Here is a 23,055-nt window from a genome sequence, read left to right as displayed (position 1 = left end):
CTCAAGGTACAATGACTCAGATGTCATTCTTCTGCTTCCTGGATTTTTAATCGCAGTTAATAATCATTCAGGTATTGACCAATCTAGATAATCTAGGTTTAAAACACCCGAATGCTTCTTAATTTTAAAATGCTTTTTGAGCAATCGACATTTTACCTGCATTTGTTTAAAGTACGAAAGCGAAAAAAAACCTTATTTAAGTATACTTAAATTATAATTATTTATATCACAGCAAATTTTAATTAAAATTCCATATCTTTTAAATTACATAATAGAAAGGCCTCTATATCCGTTATAATGTTGATTGCATATTTATGGTTACCTTAAAAACTATTACAACAGATATGTACCCTCCTTTTTTTAGACCAAATTTGTTAATCCTCCTACCATTTTGCTTAACTTAAAGCTAATTTCTGCTACCTCTCCGTTTGTTATGCACTTTTCCCCTTTTTTGTTGTTGTTGTTGTCACGCTTCTGTTAACTTGAAAAGGAAGTGCACGTCAAAGCTTAGACACAAACTACGAAGCGTAAAGGTGCAAGTGAAGCCAAAATAACAACATTCATTGCAATTGCCACCCGGCAAAGTGAACAGCATACAGCAGCATAGAAAAAAGCAAACATAGAGAAGAAAACCCGACCATAATAATAACAATGGATTAAAGGGCATCCGAAGCCAGCAATGCGTGCCAGCGAGAATTTGTTGAACAATTTCGCCGAGAGAAACCGAACGAGAAAAAACCCCGGCTTGCATAAATGAATAAATGACTGCCAAATGAAAAGGGAAAACTAAATGGAAAACCGGGGGAAGGGAAAAGAAGTGAAGTGAAGAACGCGAAAGCACAAATTACTAACAATTAAATGGCGAACAAAGTAAGCCAAGCTGAGCCAAGCCGCAATTATCACATCACTGGCTAACTGAATCCCCCAGAAAGCCCCCACAAAATACGAAAAACAAAAAAAAAGAGGGAAGCCAACTCTAATTTATGAACTGAAGCAGAAGAAGGAGGCGATGCACAGTGGAATTTCGGTATTTCTCTGCTCTTTTTTCGCTCTAGTCTTTTCACTTTACTTTCGAACCGTCTTCAAGGTGAACAGCGATTTGTTAAGATGCGGCGATAAGCAGGTAATAAAAAAGAGGAGGAACGGAACGGCCATAAAAAAGTTGTAGGCCTAACAGGTGCTAACTGTCCGCGCGGCAAATTTTCAGGCTAGCAAAGTAATAACCATAATAACCCAAGGCCTAAGGAGTTGGGAACCCACCCCTTCTGCAGTTCCATTTTTTTCGAACCAAATTGACAACGATCCAATTTCATAATGAAAATTTTTTCCGCTGTCAGCCTTCAATTGAATTGGATATAAGGAGCAAGTAACACACAAAAAAGAACAACAAGAGATGGCAAAAGTTTTGCCGGCAAAAATAGTCGAGGAAAGGGATCTGAATATGTAACCCCCATGAAGAAATCCAGCTGACAGGCCCTAGAAAGAGATAGCGCCAAGGAGTGAGCGGGTTCGAGTGTGTTTCTCCCCCATCTGTTTGTTTTTGGTGCTCTTTTTTTGTATAGTTATATCGAGTAAACGAAAAACAAAACTTTTTTCCACTTGAGTAACTTAAGTGCCAATTCCAGCCAGAAAAAGAAAGACCCGAGAAGACAGCAACGAGAACCAAAGCCAGCTAAAGTTGAATTAAAGAAGCGCAAGAACAATATTTGGCAATTGGGGGAACGAGATTCTGAACTTGGCGTCCAAGGGTGTGCATTAAATTGATGTGAGAATCGATTGAAAGCCAAATGAAAAGCTGCTTAATGAATCTAAGTGGGAAAAATTATGTGTTAAAGTGCTTCAATGTTCATAAAAAATATATACCCCTTTCGAAAGGTTAAATGGGAGTTTACTTTTTTTATTAAATCAGAATCTCAAGTTCTGTTACGCAAAATAAATATTTTATTATTATAACACAAGTCTTATTCTAACTGTGATTCAGTTTAAATAGATCTTTCTAACTTATAAGACTTGTTGTCTGGTTTATACATAACAAACGCTACATAATCTTTAATTTTTACCTAAAAGAATTTTAAACATGAATACAAAAAACTAAAATCAATATTTGGTTTTAAGTTAAACAAATCATTTTTTAAGTATTTGTATACACCAATTTTTTCTGCTTTGCCGTCGGCAATTATTCTTTGGTAGCAAATTAAAATTATTTAAAATAACATTTAAAATCTAGAAGATTCAAGAAAAAGAAAATATAATGTTGGTCTTAATACGCTTTTTGACCTTGCTAGTACTTTTAATTGTTTTCCAAAAAAAAGATAAATAATGGCCGCTCGAATCAATTTGCAAAAACCCTAAAAAGTGAGACACACACACACTCGCACACACAGATGCACAAACACACCACGTCAACAACAATAGAGAGCCATGAAACAGGAAAGCGGCCATGATTTGCCGTCGGCAATTTCCAAAAATCCTCGACATCAACCATTGCGGAGCGAAGTTCCAAGTGAAGAGCGGAGAACTTTACTAGTGATGTCGGTTTGGCTAGTGAACTAGCAATAATTCTAATGCTTTGGCGGTGAATAAAGTATTTTTAGTTTTTGAAATTTAAAAATTATGATCGTAAAATCGTAGCATTTATATTTTGTCAATTTTTATAGAAAAGTCTTAAAAATATAACGATATATAATAAACTAAGTTAAAGGAGCAAATCGTTTACGTGACAATCCCTTTAATTAATATCGAAACCAATCTTGTATTTTTATTAAAATCTTACAATTCTATTTTTATGTTTGTAGCCATTTTTATGTAGCTATAAGCTATTCCAGCGCATGGAATTGCTGGCAGCATTGATGGCAAGTGCCACCCACCCACAAAAACTGGAATAACAGCTGCGCTAAGAGAGTCCTCTCTTATCCTGATGTTTTCTTAAGAGCGCCACACAGCTGTTCAGCAGTTTGGCGCCAAAATAAAACTCCTCTCACTGGAAGTAAAGAGAAGAGAAAAGCAGCGGCTTTCAGTCAGGACCAAAATATTGTTTTTCGCTTTGCTTTTTTCCTTATTGGTTGTTTCCTCATTATAAGTTGAAATTAAGTCCATTGCCAAATCGAACGATACCGATAACTGCCCTCGACTGACTCGCATATTGATCGAGTACTTTGGGCCAATATATTTACATAAATTCTCCGCTGCCGTATTTGTGGCACGCAACATAAAACTTTCGATCATTTAAGGCAACCGACAAGAATTAGATTTGGCTTTGGTTATTTTCGTCTTTGGCCCATTCGCACGTTTGACCCCCTTCAAGGTAATCGCTTTTGGCCAATCCAAATGGGGTTGTGCCAACAGTCGAATAATTTTCGCAACACTGAAAAAAGTCGTGGAGCCTTGGCCGATATATAGAAATCATTTTTGTTGTTTAATTGTTAAGGTTCTTAAGTCAATATCCAAGAATGTGTATTTTTTAAGTTATTTTGTGGGAACTGTGTTTAAAAATCTGTTTAAACAGCAAGAATTAAATTATTCAAAACTTAAATTGTTTTAATTATTATATTTATTTTTTACCACCCAAAAGTCATAAGAATCTTTTACTCCGTTTTGAACATGAAATCTAACCAATCAAGAAATGTTGGCTTTCCTACATTTTTAATTTTGTTATAAATATAAACAATTATAATCGTTTCAGCTTCAGACCTGAGGAACCTACCCTAACGATTTGGGAACTCTTCAACCATTTTCCCAATCGCGGCCAAACCGCAAAACTACTCAAATCGAATCCCAATAACGAAGACCTTCGCATTCCTACGCATCCGCTCCAGTATCTCAGTTTCTGTTGCTGTTTCTGTCCCCTGTCAGTTGGTTAAGATATCGAAATATGTGCAAATGTATATAGCCCCGTCCCGTATCGATTTCAAATTGGAAGTCGCAGCTCGCACGGCCCGCAAAACAGAAACAGAAAATAATTAAGTTCTCAAAAGATAAAAATCATGTTAGCCGCAGATCAATTAGTTGATTTTTACCATAACCCGGGCATATATCAATTTTAGTTCGCCTCCTCCACTGCCTCTTCTTCTTCTACGACTACGTGTTGTGCCCGAAGTGACGCCCCCACCACTTCCACCCGCCTCCCACTTCACCCCCGCCAAAAAGTGGTCCGCTTAGTGCATAAATTTACATATGAGAATGTCTGGAAATGCTTTTTGAAGGCTGTTGAAAAGTTGCTGCAGCGGGGGCTCAGTGGGTTAAAGGGGGTGAGGGGTGGTGAAGTGGCGGGGGGAGGGTGGTGGAGGGTTCTCCTTGGATGTAGCACCTGCTTTTTGGCCTGGAGCAAGACACTCGAGTGGCCGAGAAGGAGCCTCGAATGGAGGCTGATACTGGACATGCACATGCTCGGACGTCAGTAACTCATTTATCGCTTAACTCCTTTTTACCAGACTCAAGTCTCGCACGGAGAGAAATACAATCCCATTGGTTATAAACTGTTTGTAAGGAGGTTTCAAACGAAAAAGGTTTGTTATATGTTATACGTTTCTTTGAGTAAAGCCATGTGCTCCTAATTCTCAACAAAAAGTTAACACTCCTTGGGAAACCTTTAATTAATAAAAGATTCTGAGTATAAAACTTTAAAGGTAAGATTACAAGTTGTGTATTTTTGGGTATAATGATAAATAACAGGACTTATATGGCTTGTTCCTGCACAAATTAATTATAACATATTTATATCAAAACCTTGAATCATTTGGTGACATTTTTCGCCACGTGTACTATCTGTTTCTGTTTCGGTTTCACTGGTCTTATTTTATTTTATTTTGACAACGAATTTGCATGCGCTGGAAATTGTGTTTTGAGGCTTGTTAATTTTGACTAAAGTCGCTGCAGTTACGTGCTGCGTTCAGTTCAGTTCACTTCGGTTCGGTTCTGTTCCCAATCCCAAACCCAATCCGAGTCCGAATCCCCGATCCCAGAGTCGCGGCCCATTGCGTGACTGACCCAACCTGAGAGACTTACGCATGCGCGCGCTTACAAACGCCAAACTGAGTTTCACGAAAAAAAAAAAGCAAACCAAAGCAAAAAAAAAAAAAAACAAACTGTTAAAAACAGCAAACAAAAAAAGACTGGCAAGGAAAAACAAGTAAAATGTGAAACAAGAACCAAAACAAAGTGTTCGATGTTTCCGTTTCAAATTCTGTGGAAGAAGACATTTGCCAAGGCCCCAAAGTCTCGCGGCCTGTTCCATTGTGGGACCAAACTCAGTGGGACAGTGGGACCTCGGGACGGAGACAATTGGCGCGCAAACAATTGTTCGGTTTCGGTTCGTTCTTTGGTTCTTTGCCTTGGCCTCTGCTCGCTGGCCCCACGAAAAAGAACAAGTTCGGTATTTTGCGTTAAAGCACCACTAAACTGGGAAGAACTTTCCGACCAGCTCCACTTGGTCTAAACAGTGGGCTTAATTGCCAGGTATACAAATTTGTATTAATAATAATTTAATAATTAATAATTTTACCAAAATTAGAAGCTAAACTTATGTTTATTTCAAGGTAAACATTATTTACTTCCATTTTGGGTAGAAATATAGCTAATACTATTCAGATATTATAACTCAAGTATTGAACTTGATAACAAGAATATTTCAAGCTGCATTAATTCGGAAATTGTTTTCCCCAGGAAGTTCTGCCACGCCCACTGTGCCGCCCATCCCACTGCTCAAGCAACTGGGCGATTGTGGCGCAGATAAAAGAAAGGCACTTGAGCATTACATCGGCGGAGGCAGGCAGAGCATGCTCTGCAGCTCCTCCAAACAGCCAAGATTTCGTTTCGGACCAAGTCCGCAACACACAAAAAAGAACAAAAAATCGAGGGAAAAAGTGCAAGGGAATTAACAATTCATTTTATTGTTAAGTATGCGGCCCGCCGGACCCACAAATGGGGAGAGTTCGGGGGTCCCGGCCTCTTTTTAGACCATCTTGTTAGGCCCTGTCTGCAGATTCTCGTTTGCTTCGTTTTTTTTTCCGTTCAGCTGGAGCATCCTTCCTCATAGTTAATAATGCGATAATTTCATTTTCATTCAAAGCAAATCGAAGGCAGCAACAACAAAGGGGCAAGAAAAGCAGCAGCTACCGAATTACGAGCCATAAAAAAGGAATAAATAAAAAAGGAGGCAGCTTGTTGCTGGATTTCTTAGCGTGTTGCGGCAACATGTTGCCCAGTTCTTTTTTTTCGCTCTTTTCGGAATGGGTGAAAAAACCTGATGCATGCGCAAAATTTAAATTATGTTGTTTTGTCGCATGTTTTTCTCCTCTTCTTTTGGCTGCGCTTTGTCGTTGTTAGTCTTTTTTCGCAGTTTAGTTCTTAAGGCATTATCAATGAATAAATGAAAATGTCTTTTGTCCAGGGAAAATTGTTGTTGCCGCAGATGTTGGCATGCAACTGCAGATCGCTTAACATCTTCTTTAAGTCGCTGTTTTATGTCACAGCCAACTGTCATTTGTACATTGAATTGCGGTCTCCTTCGCTTCTTCGCTCCCTGGCGATATGTTCGATTTGCATAAAATCACAGGAAGCACTTAGGATTAATAGCGAGCGCCCCGAGTGTCGCGGGTTAAACATTTGTGTAACGAAAATTGATTCAATTTGGTGCTTACCTTTTTCGACGTGCAGCTATATTCTCGTAATCCATGTAAGTAATCCACCTTTGTTATCCATTTACTGCGGGGTTAATCCAAAATTGCACTGCAATGGAAAAACAAAAGCCATTTTAAATTTGGTTAAATTGTTGCTTAGAAAAAAGTTCTCTTCGTTTTCTTGCTGGCGCCATCTATCGGATGGTAGCGGAAGCGCCCATGTTAAATTCCACGAAAGTGAAATTTTTGGGACTTTTTGTATATGTTTGTGTATGTGTGCGTGGGGCATTAATAGCATTTAATTAATTGCCTTTTTTATAATTTAAAAACTTTTAAATTGACAGACTCCACACGAAAACAAAGAAAGTATCATATGCACATTTTTAGTATAAATCGAAGTTAAAACAAAATGGTTAGGTTTTATGAGGTAGCTACAATAGTAAACAAAGAGTTCAAGAAAATCGTTTCCTCTAGCACAACCATTTGAAAAATGTGTCCCAAATAAATTTAATTAAGTTTGGAAATAATTCAACTACTAGTATGTACATACTTGTTTTGTGTATAGTTTGAATAACTTCCTATGAATAACCAAAAAATGTTATACTTAAGATTGAAATTCTTTTCTAACAAACAAAACAACTCTTTGAATCATGAACATTTGCTTATCTATCGAGGCCCAGTAAAACAAAATAAATATCTATCCCACACCAATTATTTTGATAAGCGTCTAAAAGACAAAAGTTTCCCCTGTTCCGTTGCCTTTTCCTTTTGACATTTTCCCACCTTTTAATGTCACCGAGTCGGTTCGCATACGGAACCCAGAAAAAACCGAAACCAAAGGCAGAAACGATCGACAGAAAAAAGATCACTAACAGCGAAAACAGCAAGAACAACAAGGAAGCTGGCCATGGCCAAAAGAGTCAACGGAGCCAAAGACCAAGTGGCAGACTGTCAGGTTCAGGTTCAGTTTCAGCTTAAGTTTGGGCCCCAGGTTCACAGATTCAAGCTCGACTCGGAGCTGCTGTCATATCCTTTTGCGGTAAAAGACGACTGAGAAAAAGGCGGGAGGACGGAGGGGCGGAGGAGCGGATATTTGAGACCGCTTCTCATTCATTTGCGCCAAATGTCATTATTGTTGCTCGTTTGTTGTTGGTCCTTTTGTGGCCGCTGCTGCCTCTTTTTGTGGCATCTTCGGGTCTTTTGTAAAACTCCCTCGTTAAACAGATTATTTTCACACCCGACTTCAGCGCTTGGCTTTTGGCTGCTGCCAATTTGGTAAGTGAATTGAATGGAATGGCCCGGACTCTGAAGTGCAGTTCTCTCCTTGCAGGCGTTAATAATGCGATTTCAATGCAGTTGACTGCACTGCTAATAAAATATAGTATAAGTTCGTACTATGAATAAGCTTTGGATAAGTAGTACAAAATTTAAATATTTATTTATATTTCTTTTATATTCGTATACCCATAAAAGAAGGTATTACTGCAATATTTTATTTAATATTTTTCGCTCATCCCAAAAAATAACTTGTATGCTAAAGTCTTTTAATATAAAAATTTATATTCCATTTTGATTTGATACTTGTAAAAAAATAAGTATTTGTATAACAAGACTTTATACTTGTACATCGGATTGTCGCAGTGTGGACAAAATTCAAAGACCCTCAAAGTGCGAAATGTTTTCTTTTTATATTTATTTGGGGAGACCTTATGAAAGCGACAGAAGGAGTGACACATGTATGCACCTGGTTTAGAAGGTTGCGGTGCCAACAATGGGCAGGCTTCGATTTGGATGCGAATAAGCTGATTGTTAATTGAGCGAGGTAAGAAAAGAATTACCAGAACTTTAGCTCTTAGTTATAATATTCTAGAGCGAGATTTGGGACATGATGGTGAAGATTAGATTAAAAACTATTATTCATTTTTTAATACGAAAATCAAACCCATTTTTTAAATTTTGTACAGGAAACCAAAATATATCATACTTCACTACAGCTCTAACTTTTTTTAAGCCGTTATTTAAATATCTGAAAGTAGTTTCCTAATAGTTGTTTAAATAGCAATTATTTATTTTCAAATGCAGCCATTAGGTGAATTTCACTTGAGAAATCCAGTGATACACTCCCAATCGAAATAATGATCGTTGAAGAAAGTGAAGGCTGCTATATTTTTGAGGGGTTTCCTCCCCAATCATTTCGCACCCAAGACTTGAAGACTTGGAGGTACTTTGCCGCAAAGCGTTTGAAATGTTTTTTGCGGACACGCTCTGCGGCACGTAGCCCTCGCGAAAAAAAACAAGAAGAAAAAAGCCGAGAAACCCTTGGAATTCGAAAATATTTTATTGCAAGAAAGGGGGTTGGGGGAGGGGGAAGACCACCTAGGCGTAACTGTACCCAAATTGATATGCATAATTTTTGCGCTATTTGCGCTGTTTGTTTTGATCGCGAAAATATTTTTGCGCTCGCTGCGTAATTGTTGAAAGTCAGGCAAGGCAGGGCCGATATTCCGGGGGAAAGGGTGGCGAGGGGGCGGAGGGGCTGACACGTGAATGACAGATCAGACAACCAGCTCACGCCCAACATCAGAAAACATCCATAAATATTTTTGTCATTTAGCTCCCCAGCAGCGGCACTCGCTGCGATTTATGGCCGAGAGTCGTAAAAAACCGTAAAAAGCCTTCCCGCGAACCGAGAGCATCGTAAAATTAAACAGCGAAAATAGTTTTTGGCCGCTTAAGTCGCCGTTTGTGATCGAAATATTTAATTAATTGGTTGGCCCCTCGATCGATCGATGGATCGCTGGATCGTTGGGTCGCTGGATTTGATCGTGGGTGGCCACCCATCCCCGAATTGGAGTGCGATCGTTTGATTTATGCAGACAACGCGGACACATTTAATGAGCGGCGTTTGAATGCGTTGGACATTCCGCGCGAATCGAATTCTGCACTTGTCGCTAAAAATAAACGCGGGGAACGGGGATGCATTGCCAAATAAAATCGAAACTGAAGATAGGCGGAAAAAGTAAGCGCCATTTAACTTAAGGTAATCGAAAGCTTTTAGTTAAATACTTCCATCTCGGAAAAGTAATAATATATTCAAATATTTTGTTAGTTATATTAGCACAAAGTTGCAAGTATAACTTTTCACTTTTAACAGATATTTATTCTTTTATATGATTTTATGAAAAATAAAGGTATTTGCAATTCAACTGAAACATTGAATTCACTGTTATTTATATTTTCCCTGCATGTTTCCAGTGGTTGTTTTCTGAACTGTGGTGAAAGCTCTTGTAGAAGGATATTTTCGTGTGGGTTGGTGTGCTCGCTAAAGGATAATAGGGGAAAATGTGAAAAGGACCAGCGGAAAACTGTGGAACGTGTAATAGTAAAAATCTGGAGTGTGACACGGATACTACAGTAACTAAAGGAAGGATAATTGGGAAAGCTGTGGATTGAAAGCTCTTTTCTTATCAGGGGTGTCCTTTTAGTTTCTTTGGACTGTTTTAGTCATTGTTTGCAATCATTTTTTCCCATTTGCAAAAGAGGATTCAAAATCAATTACAAATGATTATTTTCCATATAAATTCTTTATTCGTTAGAAATCAAATATTTGTATTTAATTATCAGACTTTTAATATTTGCGTATTGCTACATTTTGCGAATTTAAACATGTTTCCAAAACTCAACAAGTCAAGCCATTAAAAAGTAATAAATAAAATATACATAATAACGCAATTCAAAGCAAACAACTGTCTTGAGCATGTCACATATCCATCATCGTCATGCGAGTCAGCAGATTTATAGTTAATAAAAAAACTAAAAATAAATAAAAAATACATTAAAGATCTACACAGACTTGTAAATAATTTGTAGACGAACAAAGCGCAGAACCATATTCAGAAGACCACACACAACGAGAAGGTTCAGACTCAGTGACGCCATAAAGCAAAAAAAGGCAAGAAAATTAAAATTTGATAACTACTACCCCAAAACGTAAGGCAGTAAAAAGTAAGTTCCTTTTAATTTTATGACAGAGCCGGCACTTAATAAACAATAATCATCATCTCAAGGGGAGAAGATCTTGATCTTCAAGTGGAACTAACTCCTCGACTCCATCACATATTTATATTTTCCTTATATACGTTTTTTTTTCCACAAAAATCGCCAGTGAATCGCATATTTTTTCGTGTCGGTCTTGTGCCAACGAGATTTGCATTTTGATGAATTGCAGGCGAAAGATGGAGAACTGAGAACCGAGCTGAAGTAACCTGTAAGTCATTTTCGTGACACTATCTGAAATGGCGGTGTGGAGATTGAGGGACAAAGTGCCAGAGCAACTGATGTACTTTTTTGCGCTTCTGGTCTCTTGTGTGACTTGAAATTTAAATTAACCTTTTGGTTTTCGGTCTTTTTCTGTTTTTTTGCCTCTTCAGCTGGGGTAATTATTTTTTCATTTTGCGAAAAAAAAGAAAAAATGCGAAGCTAGCTTTGGTTGGATGTGAGTTATTGTGCAAATTAAAATGAACGATGTGTCGGTAAGGTCGCCTTTTGTTGTCGTAGCGCCAACGACAAAGTCCCCCCTTCAAAGACCCTGAACCTGAACCGCAAGTGCGATGTTTCAGTCGTTTTTTCTATGCTTTTTGTTTCTATATCTTGTTTGGCTGTCTAGCGCGTACATGATGTGACTATGATTCGTGTTGTTCGCTCGCTCCGCGCCATGAATTTGCCCTGTCCATTGCGGTCGAGGCGATAAGAATCTCTCCCGAGTTCCCAGCTCAGAGCGGTCCAGATGAAAAGCCCGCGCCGGCGAAATATTGACTAAATGTCCGCGGAGCGGGCGGGACGTCCAACCTGACAGCGGTAAGTGATTAACTTTTTACATGACTCCGTCTTCATGGTCAGCGCTCTCCGATCCAATCTAAATTCATAAGACAAAAGCGTCTATTTCGACGGGGTTTTTTCTGGTTAGTGACTCAGTTTAGAGAGTGCCGTTATTTGCTTGTCGCTGAACTAGTTGCCATTTAATCGGGGGTCAACCATCTTGGTTTATTAATTTGTGGAATGATGGAAAGGAAAAGACGGATGGAAAATGAATTTAGGCATGTTTGGTTTTTTTTTTAAGTTTTCAATTGGGCGTGCAAATTGAGCGAACATTCTAAATATCATGCTTAAGTTCGTTGCACAACATTGTAATTTAATTATAAGTATATGTAGTACTTAAAGAAAACTTTCTTGTAAATTGTTGATCACTTAAAGCATAGTTTTCGTTAATCGATTTAAAATCAGCTTTTTGCTTGAACTCTGAATAAATTTGTGTGCCTCTCTTTCTATTTCTCTCAGTCTCAGTCTCACTTCAATTTCCATTTTGGGAACCAATTGAGACTTGGAATTTGCCATAAATTGCATGTGCGACAACTGTTCCTCTGTCGGTGTGTGTGTGTACGTGTGAGGGTGTTGCTGTGTGGGTGTTCTGCTGTAGGTGTGATTGTGCTTGTGTGGGTGGATGGAGGAGTTCCTGCTACAGGCAGAAAATGCTCCTCAATGAAGTCAGTTCATTTAAGTTCAACTTATGATGCGGCAGAAATTTGCAGACAATGTTGGAAATATTTCAAACTCAATTCCAAAAGGGCGACCCCAAATGCCAAGGTGTGTGTGTCTATGTGTCTGTGTGTAATCTGAATTGAGGTGTGTGGGTGAAGCTGGAAAATATGCAAACTCGGTTTGAATTTTGAATGACCTTGGCATAGAGGAAATGGCAAAAAACATTATTTAAACTTAACAAGGCGACAACTGGGGATAACCTCACACAGATACTCACATACACAGATCCAGAATGTGCATGCGGATGTGTGCGTGTGGGCGGGAGGGAGAATTTAGGTAGGGTTGATGGTTTCGGTTGAGTAGCAATTTGTGCCGAACTCAATCAGAGCACACGGCAGCCCATTAGTCTCCTTACTCCTCTGGGATTTTAAGCCCGAAAAAGGAGGTGTGGCGACAAACACGCATACAGATACAGTTGGGCTTAAAATAATAGCACCGAAATTTTTATTTGGGTTTTTTTATTTTCAAAAGATTTAAGTCTACTACTTTTCCTACTAATTAAAAAAAATAGTGACAAATTATTGAAGGAAAAACAATTTTATAATAATCCTATTCGAATTCATTACAAAAATTTAAAATAATTTTTTTATTATGGTTTAAAAACAGTTTATGTATCTGCGTGTCGAAATAGGTTTTTTAAGTATTTACAGTCTGCTTAATATTTATTTTCATTTGGTACTCCTATTGAAAAATTATTATATAAACAGGTAGAACTAATTTTGTATTATAAATATCTCTATTAATACACCCTCTGCAGTAAATAAGTTCACACATGTGTGTGCCTTTGTCCCTGCGTGTATTTTGCTAATTTACTAGACAGAAATACGCCTTTAACCCACCTAGCTCATTTATTATATAAAACACAACGGCCAACGGGAGTCAAAGGGTGCTGAGGGGGGGTTAAGGGGTTGGCAGGAGACAAAAGACAGGGCGACAGGTTAACTGGCGAGGCAGCTGCTGAGCCTGATTGCAGTCCTTGGCAAAAGGAAGTAGAAAAAGCCGCAGGACTCATCGGCGTCATCGTTGCGTCGTCCTCCCTTTGGGCTTTAAACCCTTTTTGGCTTAGCTTCTGCTGCTCCTTGCCGTATATGTATACATGAATGTGTGTATCCATGTGTGTGTTTCGAGGGTAGCAAGGTGGAAAAATCGTGTTAATTTCGGAAGGCGGCATGGAGACGGAGATTTCGGTGTACCCATTTTATATGAGTTTTTAATTACAGAAATTAGTTGGCTTCCGCTCATCCTGTTTGTCCCGCCCTTTTTATTTTGCTGTTTCCCTGCTGTGAAACAAGGAAGCATTTTTTTGTATAGTCATTAATTACTAATAAAATGATTTGTTTTCAAAAAGTTAAGCCTCTTAAACTTCCTACGCCAATCCCTAATTTTAAAACTAATATGAAATGATTACTATTTAAAAACAATTTTTATATTTTTGACACGTTTTAAATAAAGAATAAATGCTCTGCTTTTAAAACGATTCTCTCGCTTTTACATGTTTAAATTCTGTTCGTTCTTTAACTGATTTTAAAATCGCCGAAAATATGAAATATTTAAATGCAATTATCAGGATTCAGCGGACACAATAATAAAACAGAGCAAAATGCAAACGCAAGTGCAGCCAGATGAGGAAAAAAGTTTTGTCAAATCAACTTCCTTCCGTTCTCGTTGCGCACAAAATGAAAAATATCATATGAAATTAACCCTGCCGCGGGCAGGATACCAATCCCAACCCCCTGGCAAAAAAGGGTAGTTCGAAGGGAGAAGGGGGAGGGGAGGGGGAAATGCGATGGCCGAGGCAGACAATGTGGCAACAAATTTGTATGTAAATGTATGCAAAAGTAATTAATCATAGTCGCACATGCACGCACACTCTCTCACAAAGACACTCGGGCACTGCGGACTTTACACAGACATTCAAACCAAGAAAGGACTCTGTCTCTCTCTCGTACACAAATACTTATATATGCGAATGGAAATCCTGGCGGTTGCAAGAGGTGCAACTTGTTTAAAGGTTAACTTCATTTTTATATTATTATGACAGAACAGGGCGGGATTTTGGTTGGGATTGGGGTGCGAGGGAAATCCTTAATAAGCTAGGATGCGTATTGAGGGTGAAATCAGCGGATTACTCGCGGAACTAACGCATTTTACCAAAGAGAATAAAATTCAATAGCAAGAATTAAATTCCAGATGGTAAATATTCAATAAAATAGTTTTTGAATAGTGAACTATGCACAAATAAGAAATAAAAATAAAATAGTTTTTAATGATTACTCAAATGTCATGCCAAGAAAATATGATATTCCAAGCAGCAAGATATTATACAATTAAACGACAATGTTCATTTAATTACTTAATAACTAACTATTTTATAAATTATAAAATATAGGACCTTCGTTGTGTTTAAATTATTGCATACTTTTTGGCACATGAGTCTCAAAGACATTTAAGTGCCAACTAAAAACGCTTTGGACTGTATTTTCTATTAAAGTATGAGTTTAAGTAAAGAAGGCAAAAAAAAATCTAAAGATCAACTCGCTTTTTTCCTCTGACGCCGGTTTATTTTACTCCCAAGTAAACTTAAAGTTCGAAAAATTGTTTTTTATTTTTGCAGCCTTTTTTTATTGTTTATAGATTTTGTTCTAAGAATTGAGCCCAATGATTTGAGAACCCGGCATTTAATAATCGTTAAGCTGGCTCATCTTGAGTTTTATCTTCCGGAAGATCCTCTGCCCCCTCCCTGAACTATATTCCCTTATCCTTCTTCCAAAAAGGGTCTCAAGTGGCCTTGTGTGTGTCCGTGGGCGATATTGAAATTCGAGACCGCAGAGGTCGACAAATCCTTTGGCCCATCGCATAACAACATGTGGCTATGCAGGAGCATCAGCAGCAGCCATTCGCCTCATCCTTTCAGCTCCTGCGAGCTTGCTTGTGTGTTTGTGTGTGTGTGTGTGAGTGAGTGTCGTCTGTGGGGTTGGTTATATAACGATAACAGTGGCGGCCATGATACCGCCGCCTGATTTTGATGCTGCCGTCGCTTAGTGCGACCCAGCGATATCGAGCAGACAATGGCGGTGGTGGAAAATTCGAGCCAGAGCCACATGTGCTACGTTTCCACGGGTGGAGAGGGGGGATTAAAGAGGGGAGGGGAGGTTCCGAGGCAAGCTGGCGTTGGCGAGGCCGCTGTATTTCGGCTTTTTCCCTGCGCCCGTCTTTTTTTGTGGCTCATAAATCATCACTGAGACGACACCGTGTTAAATTGGAACTTTTCCCATACTTGAATGGAATTGGGTGAAAATGTGAATTATATATAGCTAAATACATATTGAAAACATAGTTTTTCAAAGTTTCAAAGTTAAAGAATATCAACCTTAACACACTAAATTGAACATTTGAAGGGCTTAAAAATTATAAATGAATAAAGCTGGTTATGGTTAAGGAAACCAACATGTTATGTTTATTTTTTGATACTACAAAATTGTTAAGTAAATTAATAAATCAGTGAGGCATTAATCCTCAAAATTCGACAGACAACGAATTGAAGAAATCAAACTGTTGAGTACTATCAAGACGTAGAATAATTTTTTCTACTACTACTAAGATATTAATCAAAAAAAAGGGGTGAAAAATATGAAATTTATGACTTCATAAAAATAACTCAAGTTTTAGTGCTGCAGTTTCTATCCTAAACATTTCATATTCAAAACGCAACATTGTTTCAAAAGAATTCTAAAATTAAGTAAAGATGAGGCATTACTCTGAACTAGGACGCAGAAAAAATCCCTTGAGATATTTTCGCTCTTTGCAACGGGCGCAAAAAGTGCATAATTTTGTTCATTTAATTTAAGCATGTGCGGAGCATGCAACATTTCCACTCTCAGGCATGCAAATCAAACACACGCTGTCCACAGCCCCACAGCCCCAATTCCCCAACTCCCTTTGCCCCATCGAGCGACCAGCGCTCCGCACAAGCCGAAAAAGCCATAATTTTCCAATTAAGCGAAAATGAGCGATTTATTTGCCATGAAATCAGTGAGAATCGCCGATAAAAATCTCTTCATTCTGTTGCACAGTTGCTCTGGCCAGCGGCCATTTGTGGGGGTGTGGGGCGCGGGGGGAGGGTGGGAAATGCGGGGGAAAAGTGGGCAGGACCCAGCAGACGAAAATGTGGGAGCGGCGGCAAAAGGGGGTTGCCCTCTGCAACCGCTGTTGCTTTTTTCGCTTTGGTTGCAGAAAGTGCAACGCGAAATGGTTGCCGCCGTTGCAATTATTTATTGTGCCCCGAGTTCGGGATGTAGAGATGCGGGATTTTCGGGGAAATTTTCGTTATGGAGGTCAGAGGCGTAGAATGGGAATATATCAGCGTATTTCTTTGGTTAATAAATTGATTATTCGCACGGGTTTTTTTTAAGCATTTGTCACTGTGAACCCAACAGAAAAATCTTCATTCAGTTTCAAAATACAATGAAAATATGTAAAAAAAAAAAAAGTAATCAATATTTTGGTTTTATATCTATGCAATAAACGCAGGTAAGGATTTTACTACTAGAGGAGGGAGGAATTTAATTTTTATTTTTCCTAAAACCCCCTCCAAAAATACTAGCCTACGACTCTGTGTGAGTGGGTGCTGTGCAGCAGCAGCTGCTGTGGGTGGGTTCGAAATGTTGATGCTACGCTGCGGATGTGGATGTGAATGTGGATGTAAATGTGGAGGTGCCTGTGTCTGAGCCACTTAACCCCAAAGGGGGTGGGATGAGCAGGGACCAGCAACGTTGTCAACCAACCTTCGCCCAATTAACCGAGAGTTGCAACTTCGCGGCTCTGATGTTGCATTGCTTTTTCAGTTCCATCTTTTTTTAACGTCTGCAATTTGATGTGGAAAATTGCTGAAAATGCGGCTGACAATGAACAATTTGTAATTTGTAAACAGAAGTTAAAATTATATACCTGCTGATTAAAAAATGTTAAAGCAAACATAATATTTTGGAATTGACCAAATTTTTATTTTATTATTAACAAAAATGTTCTTTGTTCTTTAATCTTTCTAAAATACATTAATAGGTTTATTCCTCCATATTCCTCCATATTTCTCCTCAATAATTTTTATTATAGAGGCATGTTTAAGATTAGATCCATTTACACGCCAAAAGTCAGCTGTAATTGTATTTGCAATTCCTTGAAAGGGTTGCAACACTTCGAAAAATGCCTAAGCAACAATCTGTATCTTGGAGTTGCATGTTCAAAAAGGGACATGGCTATTTAACACCTGTGAGCCACACTTAATTAAAAATGCAGTTTTTGTGTTTTTATTTTCGGCCACACGCCAACACCTTGAAATGAACCGAGTATTTGATGCGAAGTAGCGTGTTTGTGGACTTTGCCCCGTTTTGTTGCACTCACTGTATTTAGCATTTTGCTCGACTGACTAATTCAATTGTTCGAGCGAGCAAAGCCCCAGGATTCCCTTTGTTTCCCCTTAACCCACGAAATAGTTTCGTATATCAACAACTTTTCACTCGCTCACTCGTCTGCCACTTCCGTTTTTAGGTGGGAAAAGGGAAAACGAAGGGGTTGCCCAGGTGCCAAATGCAATTTGTGTTGCATTTTTAATTCATGGGAGATCCCTAACGAAGTTCTCTCTCCCCTCGAGTTTTGTCTGGAAAAATTGTTTAGTTTCATGAAGTTCAAGTTGGTCGTTGTAATTGTGTTAAAAGGTTTGTCTGTTTATAATTTGTTTTTGTTTGAAGGAGTCATAAAACATAGTTAAAATATTTTAATATTTTTACCAAATCCTTATTTTACTTGCATTTTAAACTATTAGTTTTGGGTAAATGTTGTTCATCGTGAAAACGAATTCATCTTATGCACTGGATTGTCAAAAAGGTCAATGCTCCCTGCCGAGAATTCCCCCTTCATTTTGCGAATTCTGCCAGTGCATTTGCATTGGCGCCAGTTGCAAAAAATAAAAGAACGGAGATTGTTTCGGGGTTTGGGGATCGACAATTTTTCGGACATACGCATTTCGCAGGGAGCAGGGAGCAGTCTCCAGGTTCGAGTCCTCGAACCAGGACCAGGCCATAAATTAAACGCATTTTCCACACACACAAACACTGTAAGAACGGGAAATGCAGACCAGCGTGAAGTGAACTCCGCAAAATTTCCATTTTCGTTTCATTTTCTGTTAATTTGCCTATGGCAGGGAAAAAACAGCCGGCGGGAAAATGAGGAAATGAAGAGCGGCAAATGCAGAAATTTATGAAAAATTAATTTTGAAAATCGTTAATTGAGTGTTTATGGCACTGCACACACAGATGAAAATATGCATATGAAACGCACTTTTTAAGCGCATAAATATGAAAGCAAATTAAATGTGAGAGATTTACGACTGCCGGCAAAGGCTTGAATTATTTTAAAAATTATAATTACTTTTTGAAAAGCCGACGAGAGTCGCAAAATTCAAGCGCAAATAATAAACTGCTTAAATCAAATGTCAGTCAGCCAGTTGACTTCAATTTGCATAGGCAGCTAAATCATTTTGTCGTGTCTTTCGAGTGTTTGTGCGAATGTGCGCAAAACAAGAGCAAACAATATTTCTCACATAAATTCACACTTTAACCAATTTGCATGCAATCTGCGGGGGTGCAACAACTTTTGCCCAACTGCCACCCAACTCCCCGTCTGAGGGTGAAACCTCTCTGTATTTTGCGCATGATTGTCGAGGAAATGGGGGAAAACTGCGGGGGTTGCCGAGCCATTTCTGCTGCATTCAGTGCGAACTTTTGCATATTTAAATGGCTCTGGTCTGGCATTCAGCAAACTGTACGAGTGACTGAATGAGTTTGAATGAACTCGGTGCACAGGGAAAAAAGAGAACACGAAACCAAAACACCAGCAGCACAACACAACACAGTCCAAACCAAAACAAAACAAAACTCTTTGGCCCACGTTGCAGTAGAGTTTTTCACTTCCCAGTTCTCTGGACATCGTCACCAGCAACAAAATCGAGAACATTTCAACGCAACCGAAAAAGGGGCTTTGCCACGGGTTGTTATGTGAAATGGGAAGCAAATGGGGGATATATGTTCGTTTGTATTTCGGGAAATACATGCATTCGGATAGAAGGAAGCAGAGAGCCACAGTGGTACAAGGATTGATAAAAGTATATTAAGATAGCCATAATACATAGCTTTTCCCAAATGTAATTAAGTGGATTTAAAATTCGAACTAAAATTTTAATTTAAGTTTATTTATCTTCGATTACATCAAATCTTAGATACAATAAACAAACTAAACACTATAAATTAAAATAAACTTTCCCTTGTTGAATAAATGGTGGCATGTAAATTAAATTCTTTTCCATAACTTAAGCTCAGAATGTGCATTCTGTCCATTGCCTTAAAGGCTTCACTGTTTTACAATACGCGTATATATATCCTACAAACTAAGCGAAACCCACTTCCCTCTTCAACCCTTTTGAGCCTTCACGTTTTGGTTGCACCCTCTTACCGGTTCAGCTGCACTTTGCCATTGTACGAACTTAAATCAAAAGGTGACTAAACGAGAATTTCCTTTTTAAATTAATAAACTCGGCCAGACTTCTGACGTTCGCTTTGGCCTCACTAGAAGTCGGCTTGTTCGGCTTAGTTTGCCGTTGGCTTTTGGCTTCTGCCCAGTTGGTTTTGCTCTTGGCCCGAAGGCGCCTCAAACTTACCCGTTAACTGCACTCATAAATTCCGTTTTGGTGGCAAAGTTTTCTGACAACCCGCAGTTTTTATGGTCGCCAAAAACTTTTTCTCTCAGTTTGTATTTGATTTAAAATGGATATTCGGATATATATTTTTATTTTATAATTGCTTGACAAATCATTAGGTGCAGATACTTGTGAACGGAACTCACCTGAAACGAGGGCAGATAAAAGCAATAATTTATTAATTTTAATTTTTAAACAAACTATTGATTTATGCAGAATCAATGAACTAACTTATTTATGACCCTGTTTGGTCAATTATTCAAATGCAATTGAAGTGTAATTAAAAATGGAAAAATTTTAAGACGACTAAAGCTTACATTTTTAATAAAGTCATAGTCATATAAATAATACTATTGATATATACACTTCTCACTATTTCGAATATACACTCAATTTTAAAATACATTTGGTAATTTGGCTATATATATAAACATATATATATAAACACAATTAGAACTGATCTATATGAAACAAATAGACATTTTCTGTATTTTAAAATTAAGCCAAATAATTTGTACATAATATACATTCAAAAGCTTTATGACAATGTTGCATATTAATTGGGCATGCAATTAAAATCATTCTACCCAAAAATAAATTTAAATTTAAGTCTCCATAACGTAAGATGTATTTTTGTTTTAAGCAAATTTTCTTTAGTTGTTTCCCTTTCAACATTTCGCATTGGAAAATAACTAGAAATTTATTCGCTCACTGCCGGCGGAACATTTGCAGTTCGGTTCAACTACCCCAATCGGATGGCCGTAGATTGCCGGCCAGGATACGGATACGGGCAAGCAGGACCACACACTCGCCTGCCAGCTGATAAATATCACCCTCCGAGACAGAGACGGCCAGATGGGGAAAGAAAGAGAGAGGGAACTCTGGCTGGGGATTTGGTAGGGCGCTTCCGAGGAATGCCAAACGGAATGCTGCTCGAAGTCAAGCCGAGGGCAGCGCACATGTCCTGGGCCCAAGTGTTTTAATTATAAAAATGAGATATCGCAGAGCTGGTGCGCAGACATCTTCGATGTGGCTGGGGGTCTGTCCTCCAACCCTCGCAATAGTTGGCCAAACTATGCGAAACGCGTGGCAGTTGCACGAGCCTTCTGTTTGCCCATGAGGGCAACTAAAAAAAAAACCCGGGAAACAGCCGGAAGGAAGCGCATGTTGACGGAGTCCTCGTCCTCGTCCTCATTCTCGAACTCGTTCCCATTCCCATTCCCCGGCTTATCGGGCCCAAAACGCAGCGTATCTTATCACAGACAATTTAAATGCGCGGCCCGCAATGGAGGGTTCCATATCGAAGGGCTGGCCAAGTTAATTCTAAGTCAAACCGCGGGCGTCTCTCATTCGGAATTTAACCATTCATGCGTTGAACTTGTGTGAGTTTTGATGGGACCCTTTAGATAATGGTGCACCAAAAATAAACACACAGTATATATTTCATTTAAAGAATTTTTACAAACACTACAAATTTAATTTGTATTTCTTCCTATAACACTTTACAAAACAATTTTGCACTCGTTCTAATCATATTATCAAGCGTTTATTTTTCCTGAAATGGTCTTCTTAAGAAAACTATACTTCTTCAAAATGATTTCATCTCGAAAATCTCATAAGTTCTAGCCCAAGAACTCATCGCATAGTAAACTAAAATTAATTTTCAAAAGAAAATAAATTTAAATGAAGTTCCCAACTTTAGGCTGACACCATTTGAATAATGACGAAAATCACAAAAGTTGAATCGGAGGACTCGGGCGAAAAGTCACCGAAAAGTAGGCAAAACGGAAGCCATAAATGAAATTAAAACAAAGAGTGGGGGCATCAGGGTGGACCCAAAGTTCAGGGTGGGTTCGCTGGTTCCTTGGATGGATATGGCCGTGGCCATGGTATTTGCTGGTTCTCTAAGGACTGAAAATTAGGGTCACTGGGTGTGTGTCGCTTATTTTTTTAAGAAGCCTTTTCGGGAAATCATTGCGTAACACAAACGGACAAAAGAGGATGGGGAAAATGTGAAAGAAAGGGGGGAGTGTGGGGATAAGGCCAGAGATAGGGAAAAAGCCAAAACATCTAGACCGAAAATTTGTTACCGAGTGGAAAATGTTGCTTCGCTTGTTGGTTTTCCTTCCCCTATTTTCCTCGTTTTTATTTTGCGGCGCCCATTTTTATCCATTTTCTGCCGCGGCGTTGACCAAAAAAGTTGAAAAAAAGGAGAAAACTTTTGCCGGTCTGCTATATATATAAATATATATTCTTTGTTCGGACTCATTCCGCTGGCCGTATATATTTGTTTTTCCGCGAGCGACTTTTGTTGTTTGCTTTCGGTTTTTGTTTTATTCGACTGCCCGCTGTTTTTGCCATTTTTTATATTACCACGCCATTTATCATTTCCCACTGCCAAAACACACTTCCCCAGCGCAGCTTTCTCGCTCGCACAAATTCTCCCATTCTCCCTATATGTATTTGCATATTTGGAACATTTTTCGGCATTATTTACCTAGACTTCAGCAGGTAAATAAGACGATTCTCATGCGACTTTAATTTAATTTATTAAAAATAAGGGAAAAGCTCGACTCTGGCAGCGATTTTGCTGGTGATTTTCCTGACGATTTTCCCGGTGGGTGGTGCGTGCGAGGCTTCAGTTTGCCGCTCCCCCAGCAGCTCCGACCACTCTCCCATCGAGCTAATGGAAATTCTAGCTGCCACTGAAAACGAAACCGAAACGGGGAAAATGCCTCGAGACTGCGTTTTGTTTTCGTGTTGGCCAACTTCGCTCTTGACATTTCCTGGTGCCAGAGTCGGTCCTCCCAACTCCTGGCTCCTGACTCCTGACTCCGGATCCGGCTCTGGGCTGTTGGTTTCAGTTATTTGCTTTGGTTTTCTTGGCTCCGACGACTCTGCGTGTTTGCATTTGACACATTTAATTCTGGCCTCCCACCACACTTCACCTATCCCCCTCCACTCCCCTTCTATTTTGCGCCTGACGCTGACATGATTTATTAATTATGAGCCGAAACATGAAACGAACTTGAGTTCTTAATTTTCGACCTTTAATGCGAAGGTTTTTCGCAGAAGATATGATGAGTAAGA

At 38.9% G+C, this 23,055-nt stretch overlaps 1 protein-coding gene across 1 annotated transcript in view; it reads right to left on the bottom strand.

The window, feature by feature from the left end:
* The window catches only part of LOC108089089 (homeotic protein antennapedia), a 111,649-nt gene that overhangs the window by 75,104 nt on the left and 13,490 nt on the right, over nt 1–23,055 (bottom strand). Inside the window, 1 exon segment of the mRNA XM_017187200.2 lies at nt 6,639–6,726. The gene's annotated coding sequence lies outside the window, so the exon portion shown is untranslated.

Source organism: Drosophila ficusphila, unplaced genomic scaffold (genome assembly GCF_018152265.1).
Source record: "Drosophila ficusphila isolate 14025-0441.05 unplaced genomic scaffold, ASM1815226v1 contig_791, whole genome shotgun sequence".
NCBI lineage: Eukaryota > Metazoa > Arthropoda > Insecta > Diptera > Drosophilidae > Drosophila > Drosophila ficusphila.
The sequence above is the reverse complement of the archived record's forward strand: the minus strand, read 5'-3'. Positions and strand labels throughout refer to the sequence as shown.